The 16,700-nt window shown below is 51.8% G+C and overlaps 1 long non-coding RNA gene across 1 annotated transcript; it reads left to right on the top strand.

The window, feature by feature from the left end:
* Positions 1 to 7,902: 7,902 nt before the first annotated feature.
* LOC140395870 (uncharacterized) lies at positions 7,903 to 10,110 on the top strand. Its single transcript, XR_011936347.1, has 2 exons — positions 7,903 to 8,141; positions 9,835 to 10,110. It is a non-coding gene; the product is annotated as an uncharacterized lncRNA (long non-coding RNA).
* The last annotated feature ends 6,590 nt before the right edge of the window (positions 10,111 to 16,700 follow it).

The following is a 16,700-nucleotide window of genomic DNA, read 5'->3' as shown; positions in this document are numbered from 1 at the left end:
CCCAGGCTATCTACACACCCTTCTCCAGACTCAATATCTACCAATTTCTTCTCTTTGGTGAATATTGATGCAAAGTATTCATTTAGTACCTCGCCCATTTCCTCTGGCTCCACACATAGATTCCCTTGCCTATCCTTCAGTGGGCCAACCCTTTCCCTGGCTACCCTCTTGCTTTTTATGTACGTGTAAAAAGCCTTGGGATTTTCCTTAACCCTATTTGCCAATGACTTTTCGTGACCCCTTCTAGCCCTCCTGACTCCTTGCTTAAGTTCCTTCCTACTTTCCTTATATTCCACGCAGGCTTCGTCTGTTCCCAGCCTTTTAGCCCTGACAAATGCCTCCTTTTTCTTTTTGACGAGGCCTACAATATCTCTCGTTATCCAAGGTTCCTGAAAATTGTCGTATTTATCCTTCTTCCTCACAGGAACATGCCGGTCCTGAATTCCTTTCAACTGACACTTGAAAGCCTCCCACATGTCAGAAGTTGATTTGCCCTCAAACATCCGCCCCCAATCTATGTTCTTCAGTTCCCGCCTAATATTGTTGTAATTAGCCTTCCCCCAATTTAGCACTTTCATCCTAGGACCACTCTTATCCTTGTCCACCAGGACTTTAAAACTTACTGAATTGTGGTCACTGTTACCGAAATGCTCCCCTACTGAAACATCTACCACCTGGCCGGGCTCATTCACCAATACCAGGTCCAGTACCGCCCCTTCCCTAGTTGGACTGCCTACATATTGTTTTAAGAAGCCCTCCTGGATGCTCCTTACAAACTCTGCCCCGTCTAAGCCCCTGGCACTAAGTGAGTCCCAGTCAATATTGGGGAAGTTGAAGTCTCCCATCACCACAACCCTGTTGTTTTTACTCTTTTCCAAAATCTGTCTACCTATCTGCTCCTCTATCTCCCGCTGGCTGTTGGGAGGCCTGTAGTAAACCCCCAACATTGTGACAGCACCCTTCTTATTCCTGATCTCTACCCATGTAGCCTCACTGCCCTCTGAGGTGTCCTCCCGCAGTACAGCTGTGATATTCTCCCGAACCAGTAGCGCAACTCCGCCTCCCCTTTTACATCCCCCTCTATCCCGCCTGAAACATCTAAATCCTGGAACGTTTAGCTGCCAATCCTGCCTTTCCCTCAACCAGGTCTCTGTAATGGCAACAACATCATAGTTCCAAGTACTAATCCAAGCTCTAAGTTCATCTGCCTTACCCGTAATACTTCTTGCATTAAAACATATGCACTTCAGGCCACCAGACCCGCTGTGTTCAGCAACTTCTCCCTGTCTGCTCTGCCTCAGAGCCCCACTGTCCCTATTCCCTAGTTCTCCCTCAATGCTCTCACCTTCTGACCTATTGCTCCCGTGCCCACCCCCCTGCCATACTAGTTTAAACCCTCCCGTGTGGCACTAGCAAACCTCGCGGCCAGGATATTTATGCCTCTCCGGTTTAGATGCAACCCGTCCTTCTTATATAGGCCACACCTGCCTCGGAAGAGCTCCCAGTGGTCCAGATAGCGGAAACCCTCCCTCCTGCACCAGCTGTTTAGCCACGTGTTTAGCTGCTCTATCTTCCTATTTCTAGCCTCACTGGCACGTGGCACAGGGAGTAATCCCGAGATTACAACCCTCGAGGTCCTGTCTTTTAACTTTCTGCCTAGCTCCCTGAACTCCTGCTGCAGGACCTCATGCCCCTTCCTGCCTATGTCGTTAGTACCAATATGTACAAAGACCTCTGCCTGTTTGCCCTCCCCCTTCAGGATGCCCTCTACACGTTTGGAGACGAATCAGATATCCCTCGGTTCGACCACACTGGGAGCACTGTGCACAGTTGTGGTCTCCATATCCCTCAGTTAGACCACACTGGGAGCACTGTGCACAGTTCTGGTCTCCATTTCCCTCAGTTAGACCACACTGGGAACACTGTGCACAGTTCTGGTCTCCATATCCCTCGGTTAGACCACACTGGGAGCACTGTGCACAGTTCTGGTCTCCATATCCCTCGGTTAGACCACACTGGGAGCACTGTGCACAGTTCTGGTCTCCATATTTCTCAGTTAGACCACACTGGGAGCACTGTGCACTGTTCTGGTCTCCATATCCCTTGGTTAGACCACCCTGAATTCACGGGAGAGACCCCCTAGCGAACGGCCTCATCTGAGCTAATGGTTCCCCATCAAGTGCTCACGTGGGTGCCGATCAGTACACCCGTTTTAGACACGTAATACTGGCAACATGGCTGCTGTGGGGACTTGACGAGGTGAATCGCCACCTCCGCTCCCGGGCAATGAGTGGGTGGGGGTGGGGGGGGGTGGGGAGGCAGCCATACTCGTGGTGGGCTGCCACTTGTGGTGGTGGGGGGCTTCCCCATCAGCTGGTGGGAGATGTGGCTGTCTCGGCGTCTGCAGGTCCACCATCCCACCCCCAGGTCATGTTTACCCATCACGAGGGCATCCCCGGGCCCCTGCCTGTCTGCCCCCGCACCACCCATTGACTGACGGGCCCTCTGGCCGTGCGGCTGGAGGCTATCGCTAATGGGGGATTGGCAAATTTGGTTCAGTGAGAACTTCACACAGCGCAGTTGGATTCCTTTTGCCGGGCCATGAAGCATGTGGGAATTCTTGCCCAGCATTCTAATCACACCTTGATGCCTGAACACTGCAGCAGTCAACACCCAGGGGCTGGGACACAGCTCCAAGGACATGTTCACAGCCGGATGGTGGATGAATGCCCGGGGAGGGGTCCAACGCCCGGCACATGCAACATTACATGTGGGTGTCTGGTGTACGGGTGTGGAGTCCAGTGAGCAGGGGTCCCGCTGTGGAGACCCTCATCCTCGTCCCCTTCACATAGGACGTGGTCTCGCCTGATATCTCCCTTCACCCCTCTCCACTCCCCCCCCCTTCTCCCTTAAGCATCTCATTTCCCCATCTCCGCTTCACCCCCCAAATCCCAAACATCGACCCTATTGCATAGAATTTCACAGATCATAGAATTTACAGTGCAGAAGGAGGCCATTCGGCCCATCGAGTCTGCACCGGCTCTTGGAAAGAGCACCCCACCCAAGGTCAACACCTCCACCCTATCCCCATAACCCAGCAACCCCACCCAACACTAAAAGCAAATTTGGACACTAAGGGCAATTTATCACGGCCAATCCACCTAACCTGCACATCTTTGGACTGTGGGAGGAAACCGGAGCACCCGGATGAAACCCACGCAGACACGGGGAGGATGTGCAGACTCCGCACAGACAGTGACCCAAGCCGGGAATCGAACCGGGGACCCTGGAACTGTGAAGCAATTGTGCTATCCACAATGCTACCGTGCTGTTTCGACCTACAAGGGTCTGTGTCATATCGCCCCAGGGTGCTGGGACGGTCTCGGCACCATCAGCGGGTGACTATCGAGGGCAGGGTGGCACTGAGAGCTGAACACTGGTGCTCCTCAATCTATGCCACAGTCTGACCTCTGCTTGTCTGCTGAGTGCTCGCTCGCACCCATCACCTGCACGCGGTGGGCCTGGTGAGGCAGGGAAAGGGGGGGTATGTCCAGGACCACCATGCCTGGGGAACGGAGGCAGGGGATCCGTACACACCCTGCATTCGGAGGAAAGTGACTGGGGCGTCAGATTGCTCAAGTGCAACATATTTTAATGCTGTACATATGTGTCCCCAACTGCCCCGAGCCCCCGATGGTGCAGTCCTCCTCCCCCATCCAGCGCAACCCTTCCCCCACACCCCTTCCTCCCCCTTCTCCCCCCCACCTCCCCCAGTGCCCTCTCAGTGACCCTCGACCTGCTCGGCCTACCGTGCTTGACCCCTGCACCTCATGTGTCCCCAGGATGCACATCAGAGATGGAGGCAAGCTTCTGCCTACCGCGTACCGTGGCCTTTGGTGCCCCTGGTGGACGACCTCTGGGGGCCCTGGGGCCGGTGGGCAGTGGCACATGCCCCACTGTGCCACCATGTTCTATGTGCTGACTTCGAAATTGGCTGTTGTCGGGGGGCGGGGGGGGGGGGGGTCTCATGGGAGCAGGTGGCTGCTGTCGCCACTCCGTGCTGTGGCTCCATGTTGGCACCTCACGCCCCCTCCTCCCAGTTGTGCAGTTTTGGTGGATTGGCCATGATCAATGTGCGGTGTTACAGGGATAGGAGGATCTTTTGGAGTGTCGGTGAAGACCCGATGGTGCGACTCGTCTCCTAGGTGTCTCTCCGTCTCTGTCTCTGTGTAACTTGGCTTATCGCTGTCTCCATGCGTCACACTCTTTGTCTTTGCCTCTCTGTGACTTACTCTTTGTGTTTCTGTCCCTCTCCATTGCTGTAAAACTCTCTTCTCTCTCTGCCCTCCCCCTCTCTCCTTCTGTCCTCCATGGGACTGGTGTCCACCATAACACACACACACATACAGTTATATATAAAATATCCAGTTCAGAACAGATCTGCAAAGGGTATTTGGCAATTCTCCATGGATTAATCTGATGATATTTGTCCATGGAGCAGTTGAGAGCTTCTGTGTTGTTCGCACAGACAGGCCCCTCTTCAAGGGACAGCTCATCGCTCACTCTGTGTGGAAGGATGTCAGACAGGATGGAGACTGGCGACAGTTCAGTTCCGTGTCCCGGTTAAATACTTAACAGGCTGGAGGAAATGTTTCACAGTGGCCAACGCTCGTCACAGCTCCGATGGCCAAAGGTGGAACCCGTCACACCGACATTGCATCCTGTCCAATGCCCAAGGCTTTACCCCAATCCTGTCCACACCCTGTGTAGTCTAATCTGCAGCTAATGCCCAACCCTGGGGTCGCATCAAATAGCCGGTCAATGTTGAGTCTATTGCACCATTCGGCCCATCTAATCAATGCAGTTGGGGTTGGAAGGCAGCGAGGGTTCATTGGGGGCTTGGACCCCCCTCCCCCAGGGAAGAGGGGATGGAGAGACTTGGGGAGCGGGGGATGAAAGCGTTTAAAAGTGACATATGTTGATCCCAGACCAGACCCCCAATAGTGGCTCGTAAACTACACAGGAACCCCAAAATGTTATTTTAATGTTGTCAGACTGTGAGGAGAGAATTCCTCGCTCCAGCAGTTGCTTCACAAACAAATGGGGATGTGGTCGATTGAAACATACTTTATTCCTAAAATAGCATTAAAATATCTATAACATCACATTGAAAATAACTTACAATTACCCTTTAAACAATACAGCCCACTACAGTGAATACAAGACCCTGAACTGCTGTCTTTATTCCCACTAAATCAGCAAGAAAATAAACCCCCTCAGCTCTAAAGCTGCTGTAACAACCATTGACTCTCAGGAATAATTACTTTACAGAGATGTTTCTTTGAGAAAGAGCGATCTCTTGACCCTGCTTTAAGATAGGATCTGACCCCTGTCAGACCCATGCAGAAACTCTGGCTGTATCTCACCAGAAGATTTTTCTCAGCTTTTCTCAGCTCCCCATTGTGCTCAGACAAGTTGCACGGCTTTAAAGACTGTTAATCTGGTTTAACTGAAGAGCAGGGAGAGCAACACTGTTTGACCTGGACTCACAACTTCATTCAAAAAATCAACTGACCTGCTTTCTGCAGAATTCCTGTTGCATTGGTTCCACCCAGTAATGACTTCACCTTGCCATACTGAAATCTAATTAACTCCACAGGGATTCCCCTTCATCCCAACCATCTGCATTAGCTCAAGCTTTTTACCATGCTTTAATTGCACCACTGGCTCATAAAACACCCTTGCCATTTAAACTAGGGTTTCTTTGTGAAACGTGACTGCAGCAGTCACACACACATCAGCCCAGGTGTTTAACCTTGACTGCACCAAATACCCAGAGTGATATATTTTCAATTCTACATTAATCCCAGACAGGAGTCACTTATTGGGGAGTCAATTGTAATCTGGGTGGGTGGGAGGGGAGGTCGGAGCTGTAGAAGGAGTGGTGGGGTGGGGGAGGAAGATGGCGGCTGAGTCTCTGGGTGAACGCAGGCACTGCAGAGAGGGATGGTGGTCCCCCAGTGGGGGCGGTGAGTGAGACTCGACTCTGAGCCTGAAGAGGAAACAGCCAGCGTGAAGGGAAAACACAGACCACCAGACAATGACAGACAGAGTACTGATGCCTCCCCCTCCCCTCTCAGTATAGGGTTAGGGGTTGGTGTATTCTGCAACCTGGAGTGTTAAATACATCTCTGCCACAAGAGGAACGTGGAACTCCTGGATTGTGGTGAAGACACACCTGGTTTCTTCATGTCCCTTCAGCCAAGGTCAACCTGCCACCTTAACCCAGTCCGGCCAACGCGTGACTCCATGCTCCGCAGCGACCCGATTGGTTGCAAGCCGCCCTGGCCTCCCCCTCAGATTGTCAGGGAGGTGGAAGGTGAGGTTATCGAGAGTGGGAGGAGCACATGGACATCTGGTGACTCCAATGTAAACAGTGTGAAGAGCCGAGGCCCCAGGCTGGTCCAGTGCCAGCCGTCTCCACCCCCGCCCGGTGCCCCCCATCCCCACTCCAGCCATGCCCTGTGGAGGGACTGGCCCCTGGGGACGCAGAGGGACTGAGATCAGCCAATGATCTCATTGAATGGTGGGACAGGCTCGAGGGGCTGAATGGCCTCCTCCGGTTCCTATGATCGTATGACCCTCAACCCTTGACCCCCTGACTCTGATGCGTGACGGGGCAAACACTGGATATTAAACCTCTCGATGCCCTCTGTCAGCAAATGAACCCGCTCTCCCTCATGTACAAATACCAATTGAAAGGATCGATAAGGGGAGTGTGGGGCATAGAATCTTCTCAGATCGGGAGACCTGGATGCCCATCACCAAGAATGTCTGCCTGAGGACCCGCGCTGACCCAGTTGGTTGAGCCACTGAGGACATAGACACCAGATGTGGGCAGAGCCAAGGGGGAGAGGGGCCAATCCAGGGAGGGGTTTACAGCCACCTGATACTGTCCACTCCCGATCTACCTGTCGCTGACGTACCCCTCCGGGGCACTGGCTGTACCAAACTCCAGGAATCTTTATTGTCACAAGTAGGCTCACATCAACACTGAATAGAGTTACTGTGAAAACCCCCGAGTGAAAATGAAATGAAATGAAAATCGCTTATTGTCACAAGTAGGCTTCAAATGTAGTTACTGTGAAAAGCCCCTAGTCGCCACATTCCGGCGCCTGTCCGGGGAGGCTGGTACAGGAATAGAACCGTGCTGCTGGCCTGCTTTAAAAGCCAGCGATTTAGCCCAGTGTGCTAAACCAGTCGCCACATTCCGGCGCCTGCTTGGGTCCACAGAGGGAGAATTCAGAATGTCCAATTCACCCAACAAGCCCGTCTTTCGGGACTTGTGGGAGGAAACCGGAGCGAAACCCACTCCGGCACGGGGAGAACGTGCAGACTCTGCACAGACAGTGACCCAAGCCGGGAATCGAACCAGGGACCCTGGAGCTGTGAGGCAACAGTGCTAACCACTGGGCTACCGTGCTGCCCAAATGCAGCAATATCGAAAACAGAATAACTACGTCAACCTTACAACTGTAACAAGAGAGACAGGGAGCAGGGAGAGAGAGACAGAGGGATAGGGTGTGAGAAATGGAGAGATTGCAAAAATGAGACAGTGAGGGGGGAGGGGAAGGTAAAATAAGTTGTGCTTTTACATATCCCCCATAAACATTGGCCCCATAACACCGGGGAGAGCTCCCCCGACTCTTCACCCAATCGTGGCCGAGGGACCAGGTGATACAGGTTTGACATCATTGACAAAAGAGGCGCCATTGGCTAAATGGTCTGTTGTGTGATTCTTATATGAAACAGCAAAACATTTTTGCAAACCCTTTCCAGCTCAGTTATTATTCAGACTTATCCCTCCATTTATTAATGAGAAACCGATTTGATTCCAGTTAATGTCGAACACGTCCATTCGACCTGTCCAAGGTGGAGCCTACCCGCGTCGTGTGTGTGTGATTATTAACCACAGCAGGCTCAACGTGTTGATATAAAGGGCTCCTGTGCCCCAGCTATCTCACTGTGACCGGGAGGAGATCAGTGGAGAACGATGAAAGGACTGTTTTTGCTGCTGGGGTTCCTGGGGCTGATACAGCCCATAGCTGGCAATGGATTCATTGGTGGTTCAGTCCCGTCAAGTTCGTATCTCTTTCAGTATACCATGTAGAAAAATTCAGATGGGCATGAGGCTGTGCCCAAGGTGGGGCCAGCTCTCAGCGCGTGTGTATGTGCATGAGTAACTACAGAAAGCTTGCGCGATTCATGTAAAAAGCATATGTGCTCGCAGTCCTGGTGCCCATATCCCTCGGTTAGCACCTACCTGGATCACTGTGTACTGTCCTGGCTTCAATACCATGGGTTTCACTACACTGGGATCACTGTGCACAGTTCTGGTCTCCATATCCCTCGGTTAGACCACACTGGGATCACTGTGCACAGTTCAGGTCTCCATATCCCTCGGTTAGACCACACTGGGATCACTGTGCACAGTTCAGGTCTCCACATCCCTCGGTTAGACCACACTGGGATCACTGTGCACAGTTCAGGTCTCCATATCCCTCGGTTAGACCACATTGGGATCACTGTGCACAGTTCAGGTCTCCTTATCCCTCGGTTAGACCACACTGGGATCACTGTGCACAGTTCTGGTCTCCATATCCCTCGGTTAGACCACACTGGGAGCACTGTGCACAGTTCTGGTCTCCATATCCCTCGGTTAGACTACACTGGGATCACTGTGCACAGTTCTGGTCTCCATATCCCTCAGTTAGGCCACACTGGGAGCACGATGCACAGTTCTGGTCTCCTTATCCCTCAGTTAGACCACACAGGCAGCACTGTGCACAGTTCAGGTCTCCATATCCCTCGGTTAGACAACACTGGGAGCACTGTGCACATTTCTGGTCTCTATTTCCCTCGGTTAGACCACACTGGGAGCACTGTGCACAGTTGTAGTCTCCATATCCCTCGGTTAGACCACAATGGGAGCACTGTGCACAGTTCTGGTCTCCATATCCCTCGGTTAGACCACACTGGGAGCAATGTGCACAGTTCAGGTCTCCATATCCCTCGGTAAGACCACACTGGGAGCACTGTGCACAGTTCCGGTCTCCATATCCCTCAGTTAGACCACACTGGGGGCACTGTGCACAGTTCTGGTCTCCATATCCCTCGGTTAGACCACACTGGGGGCACTGTCCACAGTTCTGGTCTCCGTATCCCTCAGTTAGACCACAGTGGGAGCACTGTGCACAGTTCTGGTCTCCATATCCCTCAGTTAGACCACACTGGGGGCACTGTGCACAGTTCTGGTCTCCATATCCCTCGGTTAGACCACACTGGGGGCACTGTCCACAGTTCTGGTCTCCGTATCCCTCAGTTAGACCACACTGGGGGCACTGTGCACAGTTCTGGTCTCCGTATCCCTCAGTTAGACCACAGTGGGAGCACTGTGCACAGTTCTAGTCTCCATATCCCTGTTAGACCACACTGGGAGCAGCCCCCCCCCCCCGAGTCGCTCTCCCTGCCCCCCCACCTGGATGGCCCCCGCAGCCAGAATGCCGAGGTCCCGCCAGGCAGGACCATATGTAAATGTCACCGGCGGTACTCGGCTGGCACTTTGCCCGCTTTCCACGGCCCCTGACCGGCGCTGCGGTGACTGCGCCGGCGCGATTGGCGGCGATTCTCCGGCCGCCGGCCCGGGGTCGGAGCGGCGTGGCGGGATTTACGTGCCCCTCCGCCGATTCTCCAACCAGGCCCGGGATCAGAGAATCTTGGCCCATGGGCTTCTGAAAGGATGACATCAATGATTTTTTCCATTCTACTTCCCAGCTGCGAGAACCTGCTTTCAAGTTGGAGCAACCTGCCGAATTGAACCCTGTCAGAAACTGGAGTACAGGTTGTCGAATCATTGTGACTTTTTTCTGAAGTGCTGCGGAGTTCATACACGTATCCAGAAATAATGTGACCCACTGTGGTATCCAGCGATTACGCTCAATTATACTCACGGTAATCTCTGTTATTCAGGCTAAGTTGCCGTCTGTAGATCCAATTACCCCTGACCCCCTGCTTTATGAATCATGTGAATAAAACTGGCTTCATCATTCACCACCTCTTGTCCGCTTCTGACTTCTCACACAGATCGGGATGTTAGTCTATCAACGGTCATGGAGTTAGAGAGAGAGAGGGTTTGAGAGAGCAGAAGAGTAAGAGAGTGGGACGAACTAGAGGAAGGGGACTACGAGAGGGAGTGTGAGTGCGAGATGGAGAGAAGGGAAAACTAACGAGAGGTGGAGTGACAGAGAGAAAGCGAGAGTTCGAGAAAGGGGGAGAGAGAGAGAATGGGCTAAATAGGGAAAGATGAGAGAATAGAGTGAGGGACAGTCACCCAGAGAGAGATAGTGAGGGAGGGAGAGTTAGAGAGAGTGGGACAGTAGGAGAGGGTGTGTTAGTGAGAGGGGGAGACATAGATTGAGGGGGAGAGTAAGCGAGAGACAGTTAGAGATGAGGAGTGATAGAGGGAGGGTTAGACAGAGTGGTAAATTAGAGAGAGAAGGAGAGTTGGAGAGAGTGAAAGAGTTAGAGAGGGGGAAAGTTGGAGAAAGGAGATGAAAACGATAATCGCTTATTGTCACAAGTAGGCTTCAATGAAGTTACTGTGAAAAGCCCCTCGTCGCCATATTCCGGCACCTGTTCGGGGAGGCTGTTACGGGAATTGAACCGTGCTGCTGGCCTGCCTTGGTCTGCTTTCAAAGCGAGCAATTTAGCCCTGTGCTAAACAGTCCCTGAGGCAGTATAAGGGAGAGGGGGAGAGTTAGAGAGAGAGGGTAAATTAGGGAGAGGGGAAGCGTAGAGAGAGGGGGAGAGTTAGAGAGAGAGGGTAAATTTGGGAGAGGGGAAGCGTCGAGAGAGGGGAGAATTAGAGAGAGGGAGAGAGTCAGAGAGAGCAGAGAGTCAGAGAGAGAGAGGGAGTGTTAGGGAGAGGGGGAGTGTTAAAGAGATGGGGAGATTTAGAGAGAGCGAAGGAGATTGGCAGCTAAACTTTCCAGGATTTAGATGTTTCAGGAGGGATAGAGGGGGTTGCACGATTGGTTAAGGAGAATATCACAGCTGTATTTCAGGAGGACACCTCAGAGGGCTCATGCAGCAGGGCAATATGGGTAGAGTTCAGGAATAGGAAGGGTGCAGTCACAATGTTGGGGGTTTACCAGAGGCCTCCCAACAGCCGGCGGGAGATAGAGGAGCAGATATGTCGATGAATTTTAGAAAGGTAAAAGCAACAGGGTTGTTGTGGTGGGGTGGTTTTAACTTCTCCTATATTGACTGGGACTCACAGGTCCTCGGGGTGTGGATGGGGCAGAGTTTGGAAGGAGCATCCAGGAGAGCTTCTTCAAACAATATGTGGATAGTCCAACTAGGGAAGGGGCCGTACTGGACCTGGTATTGTGGAATGATCCCGGCCATGTGGTCGAAGTCTCAGTCGGGGAGCATTTCGGGAATAGTGACCATAATTTAGTAAGTTTTAAGGTATTATTGGATAAAGGTAAGATTAGTCCTCAGGTAAAGGTGCTAAATTGGGGAATACTAATTACAACAGTATTAGGCCGGAACTGAATAATCTCGATTGGGGGCAGATGTTTGAGAGTAAATCAACATCTGGCATGTGGGAGGCTTTGAAATGCCAGTTGATAGGAATTCAGGACCGGCATATTCCTGTGAGGAAGATGGATAAGTACGGCAAGTTTCAGGAATCTTGGATAACGGGGGGTATTGTGAGCCCAGTCCAAAAGGAAGCATTTGTAAGGGCGAGAACGCTGGGAAACGTGAAGCTCGCGAGGAATATAAGGAAAGTGCGAAGGAGCTTAAGGAAGGGGTCAGGAGGGCTAAAAAAGGTCACGAAAAGTCATTGGCAAACATTATTAGGGAAAGTTGCAAGGCTTTTTATTCGTACATAAAGAGCTAGAGGGTAGCCAGGGTTGGCCCACTCAAGGACAGAGGAGGGAATCTTTGTGCGGAGCCAGAGGACATGGGCACGGATCTAAATCAGTACTTTGCATCAGTATTCACCTGCCAGGGAGAGTGGGAGTGTGTTCCATCTCTGCAGGTCCTTTTTAACTTCCTCCGTCAGCTTGGTCAGGTTCCACTTGTGGATTCGTGTCCAGTCATGGGCAATTTGGATCCCCAAGTAGTGGAATTTGAGTTGGGCCTGTATAAACGGCAGCTCCTCCAGCTCTGCCCCTCCCACTCCAGCTCTGCCCCTCCCCTCTCCAGCTCTGTCCCTCCCCCTCCAGCTCTGCCCCTCCCCCTCCAGCTCTGCCCCTCCGCCCTCCAGCTCTGTCCCTCCCCCTCCAGCTCTGCCCCTCCGCCCTCCAGCTCTGTCCCTCCGCCCTCCAGCTCTGCCCCTCCCCCTCCAGCCCTGCCCCTCCCCTCTCCAGCTCTGCCCCTCCCCCTTGCGGTTCACCGGGAACATCGCCGTTTTGCTCAGGTTGAGTTTTTAGTCCGAGAAGGTTCCAAACTCTTTCGAGAGCACCATGGTTCCCCCCGTGCTGCTTTGTGGGTCCGAGATGTAAAGGAGAGGTCATCCGCGTGTGTTCTCTGCCTCCTCTCCGGATCCCCTTCCAATTCTTTGCCGCCCTGAACCCGATCGCCAGTGGTTCAGTCACCAGAGTGAACAGCAGCGGGGATAACGGACATCCCTGCCTCGTGCCTCTGTGTAGCTGGAAGTATTTAGAGCTGGTGGTGTTTGTCCGTACGCTCGCAGTGGGAACGTTGTACAGGAGTTTCATCCAGGCGGTGATCCCTGTTCCAAGCCGGAACCGCTCCAGTACCTCGATGACGTACTTCCACTCGACTCTGTCAAAGGCCCCTCCTGTGTCCAGGGAGACGATCACCTCAGGTGTTCTCTCCCCCAATGGGGTCTTTATCACGTTCAGCAGGCGGCTAATGTTCGATGTTAGCTGTCTACCCTTTACAAAGCCCGTCTGGTCTCCTACACCACCTCTGGTATTCAGTCCTCCAGTCTTTTGGCCCGGATCTTATCCAGGATTTTTGAGTCGATGTTTAGCAGCGAAATGGGTCTGGAGGACCCGCATTCTGTTGGGTCTTTGTCCTCTTTGGGGATCAGTGAGATTGAGGTTTGTGCCAGCCTGGGTGGCACGGTGCCCTTCGCCACCGAGACCGCGAACGTCTCCCGCAGGTGCGGGTCAGTGCCCATTTTCTGTCCGGGAATCCGTCTGGTCCCGGTGCCTTCCCCACCTCCATGACCTGTCCCAGTTCCAGCGGCGCTTCCCAACCCAGTCTCCATTCCTCCCTCACGACTGGCATGTCCAATTCATCGAGGAACTGTTTCATCCCAAATCCCCGGCTGGGGGCTCAGAGGTGTCCAGCTCCCAGTAGAAGGTCTCAAACACCTCGTTGGCCTTTTTCCGGCTCGGTTACTAGTTTGCCCCTGCTGTTTCTAATCTGTGCTATTTCCCTCGTGGCTGCCTGCTTCCTCAGCTGGTGGGCCAGGAGACGGCTGGCTTTGTCTCCGTGTTCGTGCAGGGATCCCGTGTCTGGCGGAGTGGGTACACTGTTTTCCTCATGGAGAGCAGTTTGATTCGTCAGTGTGTATCTATGTCGTGGATTTTCACCATGTTCTTCTCTATAATCTCCGTGTTGTCCCAATTGGGAGCGTATACGTTCACCAGGACTACCGGTGCCCGTCCAGGACACCGCTGACAATGACGTACCGTCCTCCTGGGTCTGTCACCATCCTCATTGCTGTAAATATCGTCCTCTTATTTAACAGAATGGCTACTCCCCTGGTCCTCGTCCCGTAGCAGGAATGGTAGGTCTGTCCCACCCAGTCCCTCCTGACCTGCAGTCGGTCCTTCTCCCTCAGGTGAGTCTCTTGGACGAAGACAATGTCGGCTTTCATATCTTTCAAGTGGGCTAGACTAGTACCTCTCCCATCACCCATGGCACCTTCCCATGCAATCGCAGAAGGTGTAACACCTGCCCCTTTACCTCTTCCATGCTTAACATCCCAGCCCAAACACACACATTCCATGTGAAGCAGCGTTTCACTTGCATCTCTTCCAATTTGGTCTACTGCATTCGCTGCTCCCAATGTGGTCGCCTCTATATCGGAGAGACCAGACGCAGACTGGGTGGTCACTTTGCTGAGCACCTTCGGTCTGTGCACATTCCGGACCCGGACCTTCCCATTGCTTACCATTTTAACACAAGACCTGCTCCCGTGCCCACATGTCTGTCCTTGGCCTGCTGCAATGTTCCAGTGAAGCTCAACGCAAACTGGAGGAACAACATCTCATCTTCCGGTTAGGCACGCGACAGCCTTCCGGCCTCAACATCGAATTCAACAACTTCAGATGATCAGCTCTACCCCACCTCCACCCATTTGTTTTCATCCCTTTTCATTTTAACTGTCTTTTACCATTTCTTTCTTTCTTGTCTTTCTCAATATATATTTACCACCCACCCCCATCCTATCCACGTTTCCTTACCCCTTCTCCCCTCTGCTTCCCCCTTCTCCTCCCCCACATCTACAGTTCACCCTCTGATGTTAGTTTCCCTGCAGTTTGGCCTTTCGCATCTTTTGTCCTCTCTGGGGACTGCCATTCGGACTCTTTCTCCTTGCTTTCTGTGGCCATTAGCAGCCCGTTTCCCTGGGTTTCTGTGGCTATGACTCACCTTTCATTCTCACTCCACAGTATAAATATTTCCCACTTTCTCTGCCTTTTAGCTTTGACAAAGTGTCATCAGACTCGAAACGGGAGCTCTTTTCTCTCCCTACAGATGCTGCCATACCTGCTGAGATTTTCCAGCATTTGCTCTTTCAGCAAAGACTCTGGATCTTTTCACTGGGCCGTTACGTGCCCTGACATTCCAGGTGACTATTCTGGTGAGGAGTGTTCACCGCCACCCCCCCTGCAGGCTGAATAAGACTTACCCGGCAGACACGCCCCTGCACTCCGCGGCTTCCCTTTATCCAGGTGTCGTCCAAAATGGCCGTGCTCACATTCTCCCCATGAGGTCAGGTCCCTGTGCTCTAGACTTTCTCTGGGGGCAACAGAAAGCTACTAAAAAAGCTATAAGAAGAGTAAGATAGCTTATGAGAGTAAACTTGCTCAGAATATAAAAACAGATAGTAAAAGTTTCTACAAATATATAAAGCAGAAAAGAGTGGCTAAGGTAAATAGTGGTCCTTGAGAGGATGAGAAGGGAGATTTAATAATGGGAGATGAGGAAATGGCTGAGGAACTGAACAGGTTTTTTGGCTCGGTCTTCACAGTGGAAGACACAAATAACATGCCAGTGACTGATAGAAATGAGGCTATGACAGGTGAGGACCTTGAGAGGATTGTTATCACCAAGGATGTAGTGATGGGCAAGATAATGGGGCTAAAGGTAGACAGGTCTCCTGGCCCTGATGGAATGCATCCCAGAGTGCTAAAAGAGATGGCTCGGGAAATTGCAAATGCACTAGTGATAATTTACCAAAATTCACTAGACTCTGGGGTGGTCCCGGCGGATTGGAAATTAGCAAACGTGACACCGCTGTTTAAAAAAGGAGGTAGGCAGAAAGCGGGTAATTCTCGGCCAGTGAGCTTAACTTCGGTAGTAGGGAAGATGCTGGAATCTATCTTCAAGGAAGAAATAGCGAGGCATCTGGATGGAAATTGTCCCATTGGGCAGAAGCAGCATGGGTTCATAAAGGGCAGGTCGTGCCTCACTAATTTAGTGGAATTCTTTGAGGACATTACCAGTGCGGTAGATAACGGGGAGCCAATGGATGTGGTATATCTGGATTTCCAGAAAGCCTTTGACAAGGTGCCACACAAAAGGTTGCTGCATAAGATAAAGATGCATGGCATTGAGGGGAAAGTAGTAGCATGGATAGAGGATTGGTTAATTAATAGAAAGCAAAGAGTGGGGATTAATGGGTGTTTCTCTGGTTGGCAATCAGTAGCTAGTGGTGTCCCTCAGGGATCAGTGTTGGGCCCACAACTGTTCACAATTTACATAGATGATTTGGAGTTGGGGACCAAGGGCAATGTGTCCAAGTTTGCAGACGACACTAAGATAAGTGGTAAAGCAAAAAGTGCAGAGGATACTGGAAGTCTGCAGAGGGTTTTGGACAGGCTAAGTGAATGGGCTAGGGTCTGGCAGATGGAATACAATGTTGACAAATGTGAGGTTATCCATTTTGGTAGGAATAACAGCTAAAGGGATTATTATTTAAATGATAAAATATTAAAACATGCTGCTGTGCAGAGGGACCTTGGTGTCCTAGTGCATGAGTCGCAAAAAGTTGGTTTACAGGTGCAACCGGTGATTAAGAAGGCAAATGGAATTTTGTCCTTCATTGCTAGAGGGATGGAGTTTAAGACTAGGGAGGTTCTGCTGCAATTGTATAAGGTGTTATTGAGGCCATATCTGGAGTATTGTGTTCAGTTTTGGTCTCCTTACCTGAGAAAGGACGTACTGGCACTGGAGGGTGTGCAGAGGAGATTCACTAGGTTAATCCCAGAGCTGAAGGGGTTGGATTACGAGGAGAGGTTGTGTAGGCTGGGACTGTACTCTTTGGAGTTTAGAAAGATGAGGGGATATCTTATAGAAACATATAAAATTAGGAAAGGAATAGATAGGATAGATGTGGGGAGGTTGGTCCTACTGGCGAGTGAAAGCAGAAC

This window comes from Scyliorhinus torazame, chromosome 19 (genome assembly GCF_047496885.1).
Source record: "Scyliorhinus torazame isolate Kashiwa2021f chromosome 19, sScyTor2.1, whole genome shotgun sequence".
In the NCBI taxonomy this organism is placed as follows: Eukaryota; Metazoa; Chordata; class Chondrichthyes; order Carcharhiniformes; family Scyliorhinidae; genus Scyliorhinus; species Scyliorhinus torazame.
This window is presented reverse-complemented; position numbering and strand designations above follow the sequence as displayed.